This window comes from Lathyrus oleraceus, chromosome 2 (assembly GCF_024323335.1).
Source record: "Lathyrus oleraceus cultivar Zhongwan6 chromosome 2, CAAS_Psat_ZW6_1.0, whole genome shotgun sequence".
Classification (NCBI taxonomy): domain Eukaryota; kingdom Viridiplantae; phylum Streptophyta; class Magnoliopsida; order Fabales; family Fabaceae; genus Lathyrus; species Lathyrus oleraceus.
The window spans coordinates 448,817,660-448,839,604 of NC_066580.1; positions in this window are offsets into that span (position 1 = coordinate 448,817,660).

Here is a 21,945-nt window from a genome sequence, read left to right on the forward strand (position 1 = left end):
AATGATTCTCAAGTCAAGGGTTGAGTGAAAAGATGAAAAATAAGGGCAAGTTTTGGGGTATGACATCTGCCCCTATTTAATCTACTTAAACCTGAATGATCGAATTGAGAGAGCTTTTCGAATATTCGAGGTGTAAGTGGATTAAATACCAAAGTATCCAAAAATTTACCCGTTGAGAATGGATGTAAGGTAACGGGAGTTTTGTGATTTGTCAAGCAAGGACTGGGCTTTGGGTGAGTCAATAAAACTGGATTTTTGGCTTTTCCCATTCGCAAGGTTTCATGTTATGTTATATGAATGATATACATGAGTGAAACTACATGGTTTATGCATGATGATGATTTATGCAATGGTTAAGCCAAATGCTTATATAGAGGCCGGTGGGAATTTTGGGCTAGGATAAGGTCATAATGACGTGATTTCCCGACACATACTTCAGCTGAACAATTGTTATCACTTCTCTGAACTTGGTCTGAAACATGGGAAGGTCTTATACTTTTGTGGTTTACCTCTGCCCCAGTCACAAGTCGTGGAGTAGTCTCATCATCTGAAGATTTCAAATTGACTTACCCTATCGTCTTGAGATTGTATTCTCTTGATTAACCAATCCTGGGAGTGATTGACTTCTCGTGCTCTTGGGATGGCCTGCCCCAATATGAGCCTTGAAGTAACTTTGCCCCTGTTTGGCTAATTCAGAGAGATTTATAGAATATTGACGTAGTTACTCCAGATTGACTGTACCCTGAAAAGATCTGAGCTATGGGATATTAGACAAAATGTTCAATCTTCTCATCATGTAAGCTTTCTTGATGTCAAATGCTTGTGTCCCGAGTAAAAATGCTCATTTTTTAAAATGATGATTGTAATGTCATGCCCATGCAAGTTTTGAAACTCAAGTATGTTCCCTAAGACTATGACATATAGTGAATGAACCACTAATTATAATGTCATATACGTATCAATATAAATGAGAATAAAATCTATTGGAGTCAGCTTTAACACGAGCTTACCATAGTGTGCTTTCAAAATAAACTCTGCTTGAATTACAGCTTTTGAGGGTTGTAACATGACCCGGTTCACGATTTCAGAAAGAAAGAATATAAGGATCAATACCTATTATAATCGACTCGTTCTCTGTAATGTTCTCCAGTCCTACATTCAATTAGCTTAAAACAAGCGTCCATCTTTCAGAAAAGGATTTTGAATATTAGTAATGATGGTTAAGGAACTCACATAGATTTTGGAGTGACATTCATTCACCTTCTGCTTTTGATTGCAGCCACACAAATTTGCTCCTACTGAGGAATTTGGTATTGATCCTCTTGTTCTTTTGTTTTTTTATCTCCCCTTATTTTTGCTTGGGTTGATCCTTTGGGTTTGCAGCCCACCGGGATGCCCTAACTTTTGCCTAGGTCAATTTTGTTTTCAAGCTTTTGACTTAGCGGGCTTTTCTTTTGCTTTTTATTTTTTATTTCTCATTTTTTTGTATTGGAGAAAATTTTGTGACATTTGTTTGTTTGATTTATTGTAAGGGTCGTGGTTGTCTCACTCCTTTTGTTGGTAAGGGATAACCATTCTGAATTTGAGATTACATCATCTTGTAAGGGATACGATATGTTTGATCACTTGATGGGATACTCTCCTTCTGAATTTTGATCACAAGTTTAAACTAACTGAAGACTACCCTTCCCTTGGTTAAACATGAGGGTTGTATGTATAAAGAAAGAAACGCCTACTTCAAGGCCCAAAAGGGTTAACTAGGGATCATCTTCCTTATATCTCTGATGATTAGGGATTTGAAACAATGCCTTACATCATTAGCACGGTCTTATTCAAAAGCATACAGGTAGAGATCTTGCACATTTTTATTTGCATCATTCTCTTTTGATTTTGCTTGAAAAACAGTTTGATACTGATAAATAAAATATGAGTGAACACAAATGGATTTATTCAAAACATGCACGTTTATTTCATTATGATTATTATTCGAAAACAAACAAGTTCACAATTGAACAATACATTGACAAGCAGGAAAATATTACAAATGAAAAGATTGAAAGACAACATGATTGTTGGCGTGATTAGCCTCATTATTCTTTTACAGATGCAACCTCAATTCTGAGCATTCTTCATTAATGATTGCATTCACCATCATCAGTCCTCACGTTGGGCCCTTCACCAGAGAAGGACAAGATCTTCTGATCAATAAGCTCTTGTACCCTGGTTTTGAACAGACCGTAATCCTCAATCGAGTGCCATATATAGCTAGCATGGAATGCACAAGACACATTAGGGTTATACTTCAGGCCATATGGGTAAACAACAAGTGGCATTCCCTTCGGCACAATGAGTCTTTGTTGGACAAGGTAAGGTAGCAATTGAGCATATGTCATAGGGATCTGATCACGTTGAGAATGCTTATTGCCATAATGTTTGGTCTTCCCGTGCCATTGGTGGTTACGTGGCACAATTTATTGACTTTGCAGAATTTGAGCCTGAGGAGGTTGCTGATACTGGGACATAACACCATGTGGGAATGAGTATCATGACATGGGCACCAAAGGTGATTGTAACTAGGGGTGTTCAAAACCAAACCAACCCAATAGAAAACCGCAAACCAAACCAAACCAAACCGAAACCGCAAAAAACCGCATTTGGTTCGGATTCGTTTGGGTCATTTTTTAATAAACCGCACGGATTGGTTTGGTTTGCGGTTTGTATTTTTCAAACCGAACTAAACCAAACCAAACCGCATTATGTTACAACCCAAATTTTACTTATCCCACATCCAACCAAAACATCAAACATCGTATGCCTTAACCTTACAATTACAAACGATTTTCTCTTACGCTTAGGGTTTCAATTTCAACCTTCTTAAATCTCTCATAGTAGTATCACACATTCTTCTCGTCTTCTTTTCCCTGTAGGTTTCGCCTATTCTACTCTAATAAGTCATCTCTTATGTTCTTTCTTTTTCATCTTTTATGTTACTATTTTCTCTTTTAATTATAATTTTATCGCACCTTTCTTCTCAATCTCGCATCTCTTATGTTCTTTTTTTCATCTTCTTTAATCTCTCATCTCATATGTTTTTTATGTTTTATTATAATGTCATCGATATTATTTTACGCTACTATTTATATATGTTTTTTATTCCACTTTTGTCTAATCTAATTTTTTGTATATTGAATGAAACATTTTTGTCTAAATATGATGAGTTTTGATGTTATTTAGTCATGTATGAATGACTAAATACAAAGTTATGTTGTTCTCTATAGGTGTATGTATGGCACAATAAAAATATTATAAAAAACCGAACCAACCCAAACCACATTAGTTTGGTTTGGTTTTATTTCTAAAAGCCAACCGAACCAAACCAAACCGCATGCTTTTTTCTCTTGCGGTTCGGATGATTTTTAACGCCAAAACCGCCCAAACCGCACCGCGAACACCCCTAATTGTAACTGACTATGAATTTGAGGAGTAGCCACTGGTAGGAACATCTAAGCAGAGTGTACTAAGCCATGATTGACTATTTGATTAGAAGTCTGACAATAATGAACTCCAAATGGGACATGGGATGCCCTAGTATATGCGTACCGAGGTGCGGAAATAGTAGAAGATGATGCCCCAGGATAGGCCAAAAGGCATTCCAGGGTGATATCCTTGATTCTAATGTTGCACAGCAGGCTGGACCATATAAAGAGGAACTTGCACATGAATTAGAGGACCCTTGTGTTCAAACTTCTTTTCAATAGGCGCCTCAGCAGTTATATGTGTGAAGCACAACAACTTCTAATTGATGAGTTCTTGAAATTTGGCCTTAAAAGGGTTACAATTCTCAATAGAATGCCATGATACCGGCATGATATCCACATATGTCATTGGGATCATGCTTGGGATGATAGGGAAACCTAGCAGGTTGGATCTGTTTATGCACAATTGCCCCAACATTAACCAGTATAGGTAGCAGATATGCATAAGTCATATGAATTAGATCATTATAAGGATGTTTCCCCTCCTGATAGTTGTTCTTCTTACTGGTTTGCTTCTGCTTCAAATTCTGACTACTTTGAGCAGGCTTTTGATGTGTTGAATTTTTTACAAAAATAACCCTATTTTTCAAGGAAATTCCCAAAATACCCCTGGTGTCAAAAATAATCTCAAACTACCCCACTTTTAGGAGGAGGTGTCAATTCAATTGGTGACTCCTCTTAAAAATTGAATGGGGCGCTAATTGGATTGGTTAGGGCACATGCCCTAGCCAATCCAATTGGCGCCCATGTGTATTTTTACAAAGGAGGCGCCAATTGAATTGGCACCTCAGTGTAAAATGTAACTTTTTTATTATAAATATATGTATTTTGTGAGTCATTGTTCCATATCTCATTTAATCATTTGGCAATCATGTTTGGTGTTCGTCGCCGATACGGAAAGGTGATTTATGCGAGAGACAGACCTCAGATGCTGATGCTCTTCTAGAACATCACTATGTTCGAGCAACTGAAGAGGGAGCTGGTTCGTTGGTTAGATGGGGAAATACTAGAAGGGAAAAAATTAGAAGTATTGAGAGACTCGACAGTATCTTTGGTTGGGTGCGAACGAAGAATGATAAGGATGCTAGGGAAATGATGTTCGTTCGAGATGACATCAATTTGATTGTTGTAATCAGTTAGAAATATTTCTGTTTTCAGTTAGCTTTTTTTGTACTGATGTTTGTTGCGAACCTCATTGTAACAAAAACTTTATGATATATAATGATTAAAGGTTACAGAAATACAATGTTACAAAAAGCTTATGACCCAGATGGTGCTCCTCGATTAGGACAGTTGTTCTTGTTGTGTCCTGGTTGACGACAGATACTACATAATCTTATCATTTTATTTGTCAAATCCATTTTTGTCCTGATACGTGTGATGTTTGGCCTTCCTTTTTTCTTTCTATGCATCTCGTCATTGTGTCAAACTATATCACCTTTATATGGAGACCAGTATTCTTCCATTGGTAGTACTGAGAAGCTTTTATTATATACATTCATGACGGTGACGACCTTGTACACATCAGATAAATGGATGTAAGCGTCTTGACGAGTATATGTGTATGTTACAATGACATGAGAGCAAGGAATGCGGAAGGCCTGAAATTTTCCACAGTCCCACCAACTTCTGTTTAGTCTAACAACATAGGCTAAATTTGGTCTCCCCTTGTTGTGGTCCATTGTTTCCTGGACCTTGAAATTTTGCCTATGACGGTCAAAGACTGTTACTGCGTGTGTGCTAGCTTTAATGCTCTCCTCTTTCATGACTTTCATGCAACACTCACTGAATACTTTCCCAGACATTAACACTGCACTCCATCTTTCACCTCTGGTGGCGAACGTAGAAGCCAACCTATAATAGGTCGATCTTACCAAGGCGGTTATTGACAGATTTCTAATTCATTTGAATACCTCGTTCATACATTCCACAAGGTTTGTTGTCATGTGGCCCCATCTGTCGCATCTCGAAAAATACGATTCCTCACGATGGTCGCGGAAAAAAAAATGCGTTCGAACAGAGTCGCCACCGAACTTTATTTATTCCAATGAAGGAATGGGAAAATATCGATAAAACCTTTAAGAAATGGAATAATGGTCGTCGCAACCATATTCGGGTTCGGGAGTCGATTACGCAAGGGGAAGGTATTAGCACCCCTCACGTCCGTTGTACTCAACGGGAACCTTTTAGTCCAATTTGCTATTTGAATGTTAATTACATGTTATTTGCTTTTCTTCGGGTAATTAGAATTGATGATAGATATGGGTGAAGACCTCAGGAGGAGAAAGGGGAGGTTTTTTTTTATTAGTGTGCTCGCGAAGATACAGCAATCTCCTGCCTACGTATCCTTATGGTGCAATAAGGAAATCCGAGCATTCGTAGTTCGGGCAACTACGGTTTTGTTGGTGTCTTTTATGAACGACTGTGTAGGTCGGCGTTCTAACGGCTAAACGCTGGCTTGTCTACTCTCGGCGGAGGCTTAAGCATTAGTTTGTTATGCGCGTTAGAAAGGATTGACAGTGTTCTTTGAAAGGGTTATGGTCACGCGGGGGTAACAAGTTGAATTGATGTGTTTGAGTGTTTTTGGTTTGGTTTCGATCGCGCGGGGGCGAGAAATTAGTTTGATTTGTTTTGAGATGTTTTGAAGAGTCGATGATTTGAGCAATGTGGCGTACGCCGATTATTCAAATAATCGAGGAATGGTGAGGCGTACGCCTCCCATTCTCTAATTGAGGTTTAAGTTATATAGTTTATTTGTAAAATTGGATTTGATATAATAAGTGATTTGAGTTTATTCGATTGTGTTTTAATTTGATGACGAAGATTCGAGCAATGTGGCGTACGCCAATTATTCGAATAATCGAGAGATAATGAAGCGGATGCTCACTATTCTCCTTTTCATTCAAAGGTTAATTATTAAAATAAAGCTTTTAGAATTTATAATTAATTGAAGGAGTAATTTTAGTTTTAAGGAGTTTTGGGGTTTTAATTAAATGACAAAAATTCGAGCAATATGGCGTACGCCAATTATTCGAATAATCGAGAGATAATGGAGCGGATGCTCATTAATCTCCTTTTCATTTAAAGATTAATTATTTAAAATAGAGACTTTTTTTGAATAATTAAATTGGGAAAATGATTTTAATTTTATATAATTTTAAGGTTTTAATTAAATGACGAAAATTTGAGCAATATGGCGTACGCCAATTATTCGAATAATCGAGAGATAATAAAGCGGAAGCTTACTATTCTCCTTTTCATTCAAAATTAATTTAAATAATGCTTTTAGGATTTGTAATCAATTTGAGAAAGTGGTTTTAATTTTATAGAGTTTTTAAGGTGTTAATTAAATGACAAAAATTCGAGCAATATGGCGTACGCCAATTATTCGAATAATCGAGAGATAATAAAGCGGAAGCTTATTAATCTCCTTTTCATTTAAATATTAATTACTAAAAAAACTTTTAGAACTTAATTACTTAATTTGGGGGAATATATTAATTTTATGGATTTTTAGGATTTTTAATTAAATGACAAAAACTCGAGCAATATGGCGTACGCCAATTATTCGAATAATCGAGAGATAATAAAGCGGATGCTCATTAATCTCCTTTTCATTTAAAAAATTAATTATTTAAAATAGAGTTTTTAGAATAATTAAATTAATTACGTAGAATAGATATTTTTAGAATAATTAAATTAGGAAAATGATTTTAATTTTATAGAGTTTTTTAAGGTTTTAATTAAATGACAAAAACTCGAGCAATATGGCGCACGCCAATTATTCGAATAATCGAGAGATTAATAAAGCGGATGCTCATTAATCTCCTTTTCATTTAAAAATGACTTAAATATTTTTAAGAGAATATTAATAAAAGGCTTGGACTTGGATTCGAATTCGTTAGAATCAATCGGGCCTTAAACGAGAATACTTGGCCTTGGACCAAGATTGGATTCACTTTAGAAGAAAAATATTTGTTGGCATTAATAATTAAATCTCCTATTTAATCAATTGTAATGTTCTAACAACAAAAAAAAATAAAAATAAAAATGTGAATTGAAAATAGTAATCAAAATCAAGCTAATAAATATTTCTACTATTATTAATTAATCATAGTCATTTTAATATTTAATTAAAGTATTTTTATAAAAAAAATAATATCTAAACCAAATAGGATAAATCAGGATGTATAATGATGCCAAATCTACTAGCCTAATTAAAACTAATACAGCTAATTAAAGGTCCCTGCCTATTCCAAAATTAAAACGTTAATTGTCATTCAAAGAAATTAATGAGTACTTATTCGAATAAGAAGATCATCAGCCATATTATATTAATATCAAAACTAATGAAGGAACCTTCACTCTGTTCTCTCTCATTTAACGTTCTGTTTGTTTTTAACACACAAAACCAAAGGTTATTCGACCATAAACCCTCCGATTCCTCCAAGCCCTCATTTGGATCTAGCAGAAAAGTTCTAACATCACCAAAATCTGAACCAAAAAAAAGCGTATAACCTAGATTCCTAATCCAATTTCTATACCATAAATCACAAAAAAAAATGATTTGGAAGCATGAGAGTTATAAGTTATACAGAACAAACTAGGGTATCGAAGCATCATCAAGCAAAAGGAAAGAAAATTTCACCGGACGATCGACCACGGATACCTTCGGTAAGTTCTTTCAGTACTATCTTTCTCCTCTTTTGATTTCTGCTTCGCGTTTCCTCCTTCTTCTCTCAGTTCTTTTTGTTTTGAGTATCGCTGCTCTGTTGTTGTTAAAGGTGGTGGCTCTTTAGCTCAAACTTGCTGAGATTCAGTGTGAAATCTCAGTAAGCTTAGAATTCTCAGAGCTTTAACGAATGTTTTGGATATTGTTTTTTTTTCATCTGTTAATCCTCTCTCTGTTTATGAAGAAATCTCAATCTTAGAAACAACTTCCCCCTTTTTCGATTTTCTCATCCCCAGATTATGTGGGATTTAGTTTGTTCCTGTTTTAGATCAACTTTGACATGCTTTTTGGATGTTTATGTTAATTTGCTGGGTAAAGCTTTAATCTGAGTGATTTATTTTGTTGTTTTGCAGTTTCTTAAGAGCTTTTGGAAAGTGCTTTTAAAATAAGCTGCTTTTGTTCTCTGCATATTACAATTTTGGAAGTGACTTGATGAAGGTGGCTTGTAAGAAATGCCAAACTTGGAGGCGCCAGCTTTTGGTCACCAACAACACCTTTTTTATTTAATTAGAAAATGTAATTATTTAAGGTTTTCTTTTAAGACAAATGTGTATATTTGGATTTATCTGTAACTTATTGAATTACAAGTCTAATAGCAATTGTAACTTGTTGGATTTGGGAAAGAATTGAATTATTAAAGTGTATTTTCTATTATTTGGAATATTGTTTGGATTATTATTTATTTGTGCAATTGGTCTTTTTTTTTTTTAATTTTAAATTTTGTCTTAACAATTTAATTGTATTAATAAAAAAGAAAATTCTAAGCTATATCTCAAATTTAAAAATGGGTTGGGCCCAAAAAATGTAATTTTAATGGATTTTCAACTCGATTAACTTTAGCACATTAATAAAACATGCCAAAAGGTCTAGCATAAAACATGCTACAAAAAAAATGTTGCAATTTCAAACTTGATCCTAAAAACCAATCTAATACTCATATATGTGGTATCCTGATATAAACTAAACACAGTCATATTTAGAAAAGATGCAAGTTTAGTTTAAGGTTTTTTTTATGAACGGTTTAGAGATTTGGTATTTGTTTGAAATGTGCAAATGGGTTTAATGACAAGTGATCATGAAAATAATCATGTCTCTTAATACTTACTGATAATCGAATGGACTTTTGGATCAGTGTCGTAAAAAGATTCAAACCATATTTTGCAACATTAATCATGGACATGTCTATGTAAATGGCCCTTTTGAAACAAAGCAATCTCATGGATAAACCAAAATGGCCGGACAAAATTGGGGTATGACACCATCGACAACCTCCGTCAAATGCCCTTGTCCACTGCTCTACTAGTATATTATTTAGCCATATCCCCGCACCTTCATTAGACAGTTTAATTTCATCACGATAATATTGAAATGACGACTAAGTTAGAGCATACCCAACATTCACCACCTTCTTGCGAAGATTCTTATCTTTTATTGCACGTATGAAGTTTTGTGCAATATGTCTAATGCAATAGACATGGGTAGAAGGAGGATCATGCCATCCATTGTCATGGTTGTTGTAGGCACTCTCAATGACAACATGTCTAACAGAAATCAAACAAAGATTGGCTTGTGGAGCCACATGCGTTCTGAGATGTCGAAGAAAGAAACCCCATCCACCATTCGTTTCACCTTCAACCAGAGCAAAGGCAATGGGAAAGACATTGTTGTTACCGTCTTGTGCAACCGCCATAAGCAAAGTACCATTGTATTTGCCGTATAACCAAGTGCCATCAATTTGAATAATAGGTTTGCAGAATGTGAAACCTTTGATGCATGGGTCAAACGCCCAAAAGAGACGGTGAAAGATTCTATTACCTGTAACACAGGTTCCATATGGCATCATTGCTGGCAATGTCTCCATAATTGCCACAGTTCTTGGGACATATGTTTTTAGTGCCCATAAAAACTGTGGCAATTCTTTGTATGAATCCTCACAGTTGTCGAATACCTGTTCAATAACTTTTGTCCTCGCAATCCATGCTTTCTTGTAAGATGGAGTATAATTATATGTTGTTCTGATATGGGATATAATTATACTCACCTTCACTGATGGGTCTTTATTAACCAACGGCAAAATGTCTTGACATATCAATGCAGCGCTTAGTTTACGGTGATCTTGTTCAACGTTAGTTGCAATGCAACTGTGAGGTGGGTCTATTGAAGCGATCTCCCAATAGTCGTTTTTCTTTTTGTAAGACACAACCAACTGAAACTTACAAAGGATGTTATGATATTCGATGACATACCTTCTCGAATCAATGTGTTTCACTATAAAATTAGCAGAGTTGTTCATGTGGAATTTTTTTATAGCTCGCACATATTCTTCTTTGGTATGAAACATGTCTCCCACCTTTAATTCGCCTTCTGATCATGGATATGGGTTATAGAAAACACTGTTGGATGTTTCATCGTCATGCAAATCCATCTTTGTCATATGTTGAGGCGGATTCTATACATGACTAGGAGGTATTGTCGATGGTTGATCATCATCTTCAATGTCGTTGTTCAGCATGTGATCAACCTATATCTCAGTATCCTCTTCTTCTTCATCAACGACGTCCACTTCTGCTTCTGCTTCTGGGTTGACGTCATCTGACCATTGTGGATTGAATTCACCAGATTCATCCTGACTGGTTATTTGAGACTGCTGAGATGGTATACATGGTTGAAGAGTAATATACAACACAATACAGTTGCATCCTGAATGTTCATGACTAACAAACATGTATTCAACATCTTCATCGTCCCGTACCCTAAGTGGGAAAAACTTGCATTGACTGTTTTAAAAAAATATTAGATTTTGATACGTGATCTTTGACACAATACCCGATCCTATACAGGATTATATTCTTTTTTTCAAATGCAAGAAGGTTGCATTTCTCTTGATCGTAAGTCTAATGGTATCGATGTTTCGAAAACAAAAATCGTATAACTCAGACTCGTATGTTTCACCGTTGTAGTGAATGTTGACATTGTATTTTGGTGAAGATGACATTGTGCAGATAAAAACTATTTTCTTATTGCAGATGAATGTGGGTTGAGTCTTGGATGTTGATAGTAAGACACTTAAATAGGTGAGTGATGTGTCTCACATGCAAGCTAGTTTGAAGTGATGTGTCGCACATGCAAGCTAGTCCGAAATGATGTGTCAACCATGCAAGCTACTCATAAGTGACATGTCCAGCATGCAAGAGAGAGAGAGAGAGAGAGAGGACAGTCACGTGTCACACATGCAGACACACACTCCAATTGAATTGGCGCCCCCATTCATTCCTTGCACATGGGCACCAATCCATTTGGCGACACCTTGTCTTGCATGCATGCAGACCTCGAAACCTAGCAATCAGACCTAGGTGTGTCATGCATGTCCCTATGAAGGCGCCAATTTGAATGGCGACACCATGTACAAAATGCACATGGGCGCCAATTCAATTGGAGACCACATGCAAACACAACTTTTCATGCTCCAATTCATTTGCCTATAAATACATCCATACCATTAACACTTCTTCCACACCATCACTCACTACTTCTTCTACAATTTCATCTGCAACAACTTCTTGTAGTTCCATCTGCACCAACCACTTTCATCCCCGACAAAATGTATATCCTCACAATGGGCGAATCGCATAGAGGAACTGTTGTAAACATAACAACTTATGTAAGCGTTTTATTGTTTTGTTATTTGTTTTAATAGAGTCCCTTTTAATAACATACCAACTTACTAAAGTTTTTTATTCTTTCTTTTATAGGATGTTTCAAGGTTCCGGACTCGGGTCCACGAATATGTCCATATGGACCCGATGATTCAACCTTATGTTGAACTCGTCGGTTTCGGTCATATAAGCAAGATTTTATCTTGGTCGGTAGATAACAAATTCATTCTTTCTTTATACGAAAGTTGGCGTCCCGAGACACACACATTCTGGTTCCCAACCGGTGAGTGTACTGTGGCGTTAGAAGACGTCTACATGCTTTTGGGACTGCCCATTGAAGGTAAGGCTGTAAATGGTAAAACCAATTATGAAAATTCAATTTGCATGGACCTCTTGGAGACTAATTTATTAGATGATAACTCAAGAGGTCAAGGTATACTCCTTTCACGCCTTAAGTCATACTATAACAGTTTATACTTAGATGAGCATTCTACCGAAGATGCTCGAATAATAAAAACTAGGTGTTACATTATGCTTTTAATTGGTTCTTTTTTATTTCCCGAAGGTAGTGGTTCTAGTACGCATATTGTGTATTTACCTTTACTTAGACATGTAGATAGAATAGGAAGTTACAGTTGGGGATCTGCTTGTCTAGCCTATCTCTATAGCTCCTTGTGCAAAAACTCACACAAAGACACATCTACATTTTCTGGATATGCTATTTTGCTTTAAGCATGGAGTTGGTCAAGACTACCGTCCATAGCACCCGTCAACAACAACCCTTTCACATTCCCATATGCACAAAAGTAAGTTGTTTAAATTGCTATATATTTACTTACTTCTTTAAAGATTATTATCTCTAACTAATATTTTTACCTTTTTGGTGTAGATGGTTTGCACGTGGTATGAGTTATAACTGATGTCCTAGACACTGTATTACTCAGTATCGCAATTTGTTGGATCACCTTCGACCGACAGACGTAAGGATAATAACCTCATTATTTCGTTATAATTTGTTAACTTCTTCTACCTAGATTATAATCCTATTTTCTTTCACATTTCAGTTTATTTGGCGTCCATACCTTAATTTGGATCATGACCATGAGGTCAACGTTGAAGACGTTAACTTCTTCTACCTAGATTATAATCCTATTTTCTTTCACATTTCAGTTTATTTGGCGTCCATACCTTAATTTGGATCATGACCATGAGGTCAATGCTGAAGACGTGACCGTATGGATTGTATGCACACCGATAATACGATTCACGATTGTGGAGATGCACAACAATGATCGTGTGAAGTTGTAGTTTGGTATGCCCCAAAATATCCCAGATCCCCCGGCAAGCCTATGAGAATGACATCTGCGTAAAGTTAACGACCAATGGAACTTCAATCCATGGCAAAGCTTTGCAAGATCGGAGTGTCGCAAATGGAAGCACCGCCATGACCATGTCTTAACTGACGCAGTCATGCCAAATGAAGAAAAACCAAGTCGTACTTATATGGCTTAGTACAGATCGGTTGGTTTTTAGTTCATCGCCGAGAATATGTACCTGTACGACACACGCCGACAAACTTACACACCAGACACCTCAACATCAAACCCCCAACAACATTGTCAGATCGGATACACACAACCCTTTATTCGTCAAACATTCCGTTCAACCAACACACAAACATACAACCAAAACATGTCATACACCCAACCCCAATACCAAGAGCATACCACCACCAACAAATTGGCCATCAACCGGAGACCCAACATCGCTTCGCACCGAACACATCACCCTACCAAAGTCGCCTTATCCATAACACCCAACGACCATTCAACACCAACCGCCCCTTCTCCTACCATAGACAAGAAGCCCAAACCTCACAAAACCAAAACCTCCAACAACCTTATCTCTACCAAACACCCCAACAACCTTTCCAACCTTTCCTCGACGCATCATTCACACCCATGTCTCCTTTCAACCGTCCTGGTCGCCCACCAATGAGTCAAACACAACCCAACTACTCTAGCATGGGTCATGAACTCAGCTACGACAATACATCCTCGATGCATACTGAAGACTATGTCGACTTGTCTGACTACCTCAACAGGCCATCTCTTGTAGTTGGTAGTGACGCTCCTGGCCCCTCAGATGCTCAAACACCAGTAATGAATCATCAATGTGGGTTAGGGTCACGGGTTAAGGTAGCTAGGGGATGTGGGACCGGAGGTCGGTTAGGTGATCCCGGTCTTCACCATTGGTCTTCTTGTGTATTCGGAAAATTTTATTAATATCAATTGGTCTTATTTCAAAATTCTGTATCACGTAGACCATTTAGCAAAAAAAAATTGCATTTTACACTGAGGTGCCGATCCAATTGGCGCCTCCTCTAAGGTAATACACATGGGTGCCAATTGGATTGGCGCCTCCATTCAATTTTTAAGAGGAGTAAAAGAGGTACAAACTAGGATGTGGAGGAAACTAGGCATACCTACTCTAGTGTCATAACCAGAAAACAAAGAGAACTAAGTGTTTGATATCAAAGCAAACATCTCTTGGTTCAAAGGAAGGTATTGGTCATGGAATCCAAAGGGATAAGTATTTGGTTCCAAAAAGATGGTATGGATTGTGGAGTGAAGAAGTGATAACATATGATTACTAAATAGGGTAGCTCGCGGATAATCTGAATCCTCGTGCCTACGTATTCTCATCGTGCAATGAAAAAGTCAGAGCTTTCATAATTCAGCCTACTAGGGCTGACAACAAGAGACTGAGGCAAGAGATATGATATGATAAGATGAAGAGGAATAAGACTTGGCAGTTATTTGATATGAACCACACTAAAGTCTATGAGTAAAGGTGAATATGATAATTAATTGGGTCATTTGTCCCGTACCCAAAGATATTCATAATGAGTTAATAGAATTATCCACTTTCATTAATTCTTTACTACTTAAGGCATGTGGCATGTGATTCCCATTATGACTTTCAAGTTGTTGGAGAAGAATCCTTGCTGCTCCTTGTGATGATGAAGACTTTATCAATCACTTGATACAAATTGCACTAAAGTCTATGAACAAAGGCGGATACCTAAAAAGTTCCCTTTGAGTACAACGGGCGTGAAGGGAGTTAATAGCTACCCTTTATGTGTCGCAACCTGAAAAATGGAATGCGAAAAAAAACAACCGGCGAAGAAAGACAGGAGAGTCGCCACTGTGCGTTATTTATCCCAAAGGAGGGAAAGGAAACGCTCGAAGTAAACCTGGAAAAAGGAAAGGACAAGACGGGGTCTCGCAACCAAATCTTGGGTTCGGGAGTCGATTATGCGAAGGGAAGGTATTAGCACCCCTCACATCCGTAGTACTCTACGGGATCCACTTTTGTAGTTCTTGTCTAAAGGGTGTGGGTTTATCTAATGTGTTATTTACTAAAAAAAAGGGGTCAAAAGAAAATGACTCGCACGGATGTCGCATCCACTGCATACGTATCTCATATGAATATGAGAATCAGAGTCTTCGTAGCTCGGCTACCTAGGGGTTAAGGGTAATTGTGCTCGCTAAGACATCGCGTCTTATGCCTACGTATCTCATATGGAATGAGAATCAGAGCAAGCTGTAGTTCGGCTAACTACGGGGTTATGGATTGGGTTTTGGACGAACGACGTTACTACGCAATCTACCGGATGCTCGACCTTAGGAGACTTACTCGCCTGTAGTAGAAGGAGTACGTGTTCTTAGGAGAAGAAAAATCAATGAAATGTTTGCGTTTTAGGAATGCGCATGCAAAAGGAGTCCTGGACGAAGGAACCTGTAAAAAAAAATAAACACACAAAAACATTGCCTCCTATCGAGGTCTTCCAGCTAGGAAAGCAGTAAAATGCGGGAAAAATGTAAAAGTACCACGCGGATAAAGATCCGAAGTAACAGCAATTAGAGGAATGGGAAACCCAGGGATCCTTCCAAGCTAAACACCATCAAAGAAAGTGAGTCAGTACAGGTAATCGGAATAAACCTCCAGGTGGTATCCCACAAATAAAGTGGAACACCAGGCAAGCTATCCCTGCAAGAGTATGTGAGCCCTCATAAAAACTCAACAAACAGGTTAGAGTAATATGACGGAATTAGGAGAAAACAATGCCATAACAAACATAAAACAGGTTAGAGCAAACATGATAGGGTAATCAAGAGTTGCCCCCAAATCAAAATGTAACCAGATGAATCATGCCATTAAAATTCACAAAAAGCTCACAAAAAGCAACCAAGGGTAGGAGGCCTAAACCTCTTGTCAAACACATGCATCAAAAGGGTATCAAATTCACCCATAATACCTCATACATTTAGAGCATTCAAATTAAAGGCATAAAGATGATGGATATAGGGCAAACCTGATTGGAGAGATCGGTTGAAATCAAATGGCACGACTGGATTTGCAAACCAATGTTAGGGTTTGCTTGAGCTGAAAGTGTGTGAGTCAGAATGAACCTTTCAGAGTTTCCTGGAGGTTGCTGCAGATTAATTCTCACTCTCTCTGTCTAGGTTTCTCTTCAGGTTTTGTCCAGGGTTTTGTTCCAAGGAAACCTCAGAGTGTTTTGCTTCTCTTCCTTTTTCTGTTTGTTCTCCCTCTTTTATAACCTGATTTTCATGGCTTTGTGGGCTCAAATGAGAGAGGTCTAAGTCCAAGATTTTTCTATTATATTTTTTTTTATTTTTTTATTTTTTTTTTTAATTTATTTATTTATTTATTTATTTATTTTTGTTTTTGTTTGCATAACATGTGGGCTTCGCCTATCGAGCATGACAGCTCATGAACAAACCTTTGCTCCTTCAAGATTAACGTTTTGACTGACGAATAGACCCCTGTTGGAAGTAACTCAAGTCTTTCCCTTGTGTTGACTGATCATCCCAATAGAACCCACAAAGTGTCCTGAATGATGTTCAAGCTTCTTGGAGCTAATCCTGATTGACATGATGAAATGCAATGTATCTAATGTTAAATGACCTAAAAATGAATGCGTGAATAAGGAGGGAAAATTTTGGGGTGTTACAGCTGCCCTTATTCAGTCATCAGCTAACCCGAGCAGGATGAAAGCGAACAGCTTATCAGACAAACAAGGTGAGTTGTGATTGAATACCAAAGACAAACCGAAAATTTGCGCTCCGAGAACACCACAAAAATGCTGAAATACATCGCGCTGTTTATTTCTCTTCCGATCCTCTGGCTGAATCTGAATCAGTCTTCTGACTTAATCTGGAGTTTCGATCCTCTGGATGAATCTATACTCAATTTAATCCTCTGGTTGGATGTTAATTTTGATCCTCGGGCTGGATACGGTTTCAATCTTCTGGCTAGATCTTCTTCGATCTTCTGGCTAGATCTTCTTCGATCTTCTGGCTAGATCTCCTTTGTTTCGATTCTCTGGCTGAATCTATTTTCTTCGATTCTCTGGCTGAATCTACTTCGATCTTCTGGCTAGATCTGAATTGTTTCGATTCTCTGGCTGAATCTATTTCCGGTCTTCGGGCTAGACCTGACTTCGATCTTCTGGCTAGATCTTCTTCGATCTTCTGGCTAGATCTCCTTTGTTTCGATTCTCTGGCTGAATCTATTTTCTTTGATTCTCTGGCTGAATCTACTTCGATCTTCTGGCTAGATCTGAATTGTTTCGATTCTCTGGCTGAATCTATTTCTGGTCTTCGGGCTAGACCTGACTTCGATCTTCTGGCTAGATCTTCTTCGATCTTCTGGATAAATCTGAATTGTTTCGATTCTCTGGCTGAATCTATTTCGATCTTCTGGCTAGATCTGAATTGTTTCGATTCTCTGGCTAAATCTATTTTCTTTGATTCTCTGGCTGAATCTATTTATTTTTCGGTCTTCGGGCTAGACCTGACTTTGATCTTCTGGCTAGATCTGGATTATTTTGATGATAAATTCCCATCATTAAGATCTCGCATCTGGGGCATGCGCTGGTTGACCCTCTTTCGAAATCTACAGTCTTCATGTTAGATATGCAGCTTCGAGAATATCCCACTTTTGGGCTTCTTACATATTCTTCAGGCTAGAACATGTTATAACGACTCTTCGATTAGACTTTGTTTTTTAAATGCGATCCGCGGGCTGAATCCTCTTGTAGGTTGATTTTCTGTTGAGCTGTCAATCTATTCCTCCAGCTGGCTTGCTAGGGAAATAACGCTCGTAGTCGACTCTCTGGCTGAATCTTCGAAATGACCCTCAGGCTGGATCTCTGGAAAACGATTCTCAGGATGAATCTTTAAAGTGACCCTCATGCTGGGTCACACACACACTTGATCCTCTGGCCGAATCTCATGACTTTGGTTGTAAAGTAATTTTTCAGTCTGCTTTGAAGAACCTGTTTATCAGCTTATGTGTATGTTTGATATGCGTGCAAATGCAAATGTAAATGTTATGCATGGTGCAAAAGAAAAAAGAAATCTGCTTGGGGAAGCAACTCTAGCAGGGAGCGGATTGTTGTATCAATCCTTGAATGCTCTGTGGGGAACGATCCGTCTGTCGGGACCGGGGAGCCACCGAAAATAAATCGGCCTTTTTTGAAAAGTTGACCTTGCTGGGGAAGTATCAACTATGGAAACTTTGCTTGGCGAGGCTCTGCGAGGAGAGTCTGTGAGGAAAGCACTTCCTGGGGAAATGTCGTAGGAATCGACCTTTGCTAGGGATATGAACTTGCTAATCGTCCTCAGGCTGGGGATTAAAACAAATCTGTTAAAAAAATAATCTGCTGGGGACGAGATGAACACTAGGAACACCACCCTCTTGTCTGTTGGGTATGCGACTACTCCGCTGTTGCTGGGAAGATACAGTCTGGCATTGTCGACTCCACTGGGGATATATAGTCTGGATACTGTCAACTCTACTGGGGATATACAGTCTCGATACTGCAACTCTACTGGGGAACCTGCTCTGCAGAGGAGAGGCTTTGTCAACCGCTTGGGGGTGAGGATTCATGACTTGGCATCCGGTTCCTGTGACCTGTAACCAAAAAATACACGTATGCCCCGGGGAATTACTCGGTTTGAATTCACCGTCCGGGATAAAGCACATTCAAAGCAATTTTGACTGTTTTCCTGCGGAAGTCATCTGCAAAAGTCACCATTACATTCAGATGCAATATGTTTCCTCAAGAATTCAGACATCTTTTGCAAACAAACTGATAAATGAAAAGTAAAGAGGCTTTTTAACTGAATTATTCGAATTTTGTTGGTTGAAAAATTTGTGCCAGGATTAGGCGAGTACATCAGGAAGCTGATCCCTGGAAAGAGGCGATCGCTATAAATTGAACAAGAGAAACTATCCTAATGGCAATGTGGAAACGGGGTCCCACCGAGTTTTGACTCTGCTATGGCTCGTATGTCCTCAAGACGCTCTGCTCATCTTGCTTTCTGAAGTGGATGATTAGTTGATCTTTTACCTTCGAAGATTGCCGGATTGAATGAAACGGTGATATAACACGGATGAACTCAGATCACAGTTATTCGCTTATTCCCTAACTTTTGCGTGGACCGCCCTTTTGGGTTTTCAATCCACCGGGATACCCTTTTTTGCCTGAGCAGCCCTTTCGGGTTTTCGACTCACCGGGTGTACATTTTTTTTATATCCCTAATTTTTGCCTGAACCTCTTCATTCTTTTTTTTGGTTCGTCGGGATGCCCCTTTTTTGCCTGGACTATTCTTTTTACTGTCCAGCGGGTCTATTTTATGCGAAGTATTTTTTAACTGCGTCTGAGTTGACAGGGGACGGGAAGTCTTCGCCATCCATGGTTGTTAGCATCAGAGCTCCGCCAGAGAAAACTCTTTTAACCACGTATGGACCCTCGTTGTTCGGTGTCCATTTGCCCCTGTGATCTGTGTTGGGAGGAAGAATTCTTTTGAGTACCAATTCACCGACTCGATACTCCCGAGGGCGCACTTTCTGATCAAACGCTCTCTTCGTCCGTCTCTGATATAGCTGGCCATGGCATATAGCTGCTAGTATCTTTTCCTCAACTAGGCTTAGCTGATTGTATCGAGAACGGACCCATTCTGCTTCGTCCGGCTTCATTGTTGGTGCAAGGAAAAGTTATTCTGGCACAAAATGGCATATGAACCCCCTCCGGTGTGATCAACACTGCACCAACTCCGTGACCATTGACGTTGACCGCCCCATCAAACATCATAATCCATTTGGATTCAAGGTCAGGCCCCTCCTCCGGGAGTGGTTCCTCGCAATCTTTCGATTTGAGAAACATGATGTCCTCATCAGGAAAGTCGAACCTCATAGGTTGGTAATCATCAATCGGTTGCGCGGCAAGATAGTCTGACAAGACACTTCCTTTGATGGCTTTTTGTGAAGTGTATTGGATGTCATACTCTGTCAGCATCATTTGTCACCTAGCAACCCTGCTGGCTTTTCAAAAATATACTTGACTTGATCCATCTTTGATATCAATAGAGTCGTGTGAGTCAACATATACTGTCTTAGTCGGCGAGCAGCCCATGCCAAAGCGCGGCAAATTTTCTCGAGCAGTGAGTATCTTTGTTCACAGTCGGTAAACTTTTTTCTAAGGTAGTATATTGCATGCTCTTTTCGACCTGACTCGTCATGCTGACCGAGCACACAACCCATTGACCTTTCTAACACAGTCAAGTACATGATCAACGGTCTTTTCCTCTCAGCCTGTAGACTGGCCCCGATCTTGATCTCTTTCTTGTCGTCTTCGGTACCAATGTTGATGGTCTCAACCACCTCCTGATAAGGTGTGATAGCTCGGTCCTCCTGTTTCAACAACCTGGCTAACTCCTCAGGCAATTCACAATCTTCCTCAACCCCTTCTTCGGCTTGATAGATAGGATTGTCGAAGTCATACTTGGCCATAGCAGTGTCGTTAGCAGTGAGATCCGGGTGATCAGTTTTACGAGGTGTTTTTTGGAACGAAAAAGAAACATGAAAAAGAAACATTGCCGTTTTTGTAAAAGTAAAAATAATTGAAAGAAAGAGAACACAAAATTGTTTGTAAAAGCTGTCCTTTATTGATGATGAAAATAATTGCGAAATGTAACTAAATGGATGGCACTACAGATGAGTCATTACACCTTGGTCAAAGTGTAAGACTTTGTTATGCATGTGATAAAAGGAAAACAATAAAAATTACTCCTTCAGTAGAGTAAACCGGACGACTTTCTCAGACGACCAATTATCGAGCTTTTCTCCTGGGACACACGGGCGAATCCAGCTATCTAAGTCACAGTCGCTGTCAGCCTTGTCTTCATCTGCAGCATTGACGGTGTGGGGAGAAACCAAACCCCCGCTGGAGAAAGTACCGGCTTCATTCTTCTGAGACCCCGGAGTATACCCCAATCCAAACTTGTCTTCTTTTATGATTGGCTCCACAAATTTGCCCCAGCCTTGGGCATTACCAGCCTTAACCACTTCAACAGCTTGCTTGTATGAAGAGATAGAAGTCCTGACCTTCTCAGACTTAGGTGAAAAGACAGCTTCGGGTGCGACCTCACTGATGTTTATGGCTTCGAAGCTCTGACACAGCATCTCATGCATCTCGCCATCCATCTTTACATACTTAAATGTAGACAAGTGGCTAACAAAAATATCCTCTTTACCACAGACGGTGACGACCTGACCTTCTAGTCCATATTTGAGCTTCTGGTGGAGAGTAGAAGTAACAGCACCGGCGGCATGAATCCAGGGCCGACCTAGCAGACAGCTATAGGCAGGCTGGATATCCATCACATAAAAGGTACTCTTGAACACCTGCGGTCCAATCTTAACTGGCAACTCAACTTCGCCACAGACAGCTCGCTTAGAGCCATCAAAAGCCCTCACAACCAAATTACTTGGCTTCAGGATGATGTCATCGCAATCCAACTTCGTTAAGGCTTTCTTTGGAAGAACATTCAGAGAAGAGCCTGTATCAACCAAAACGTGGGAAAGCACCGTCCCTTTGCATTCCATTGTGATATGCAAGGATTTGTTGTGATTCTTGCCCTCAGGTATC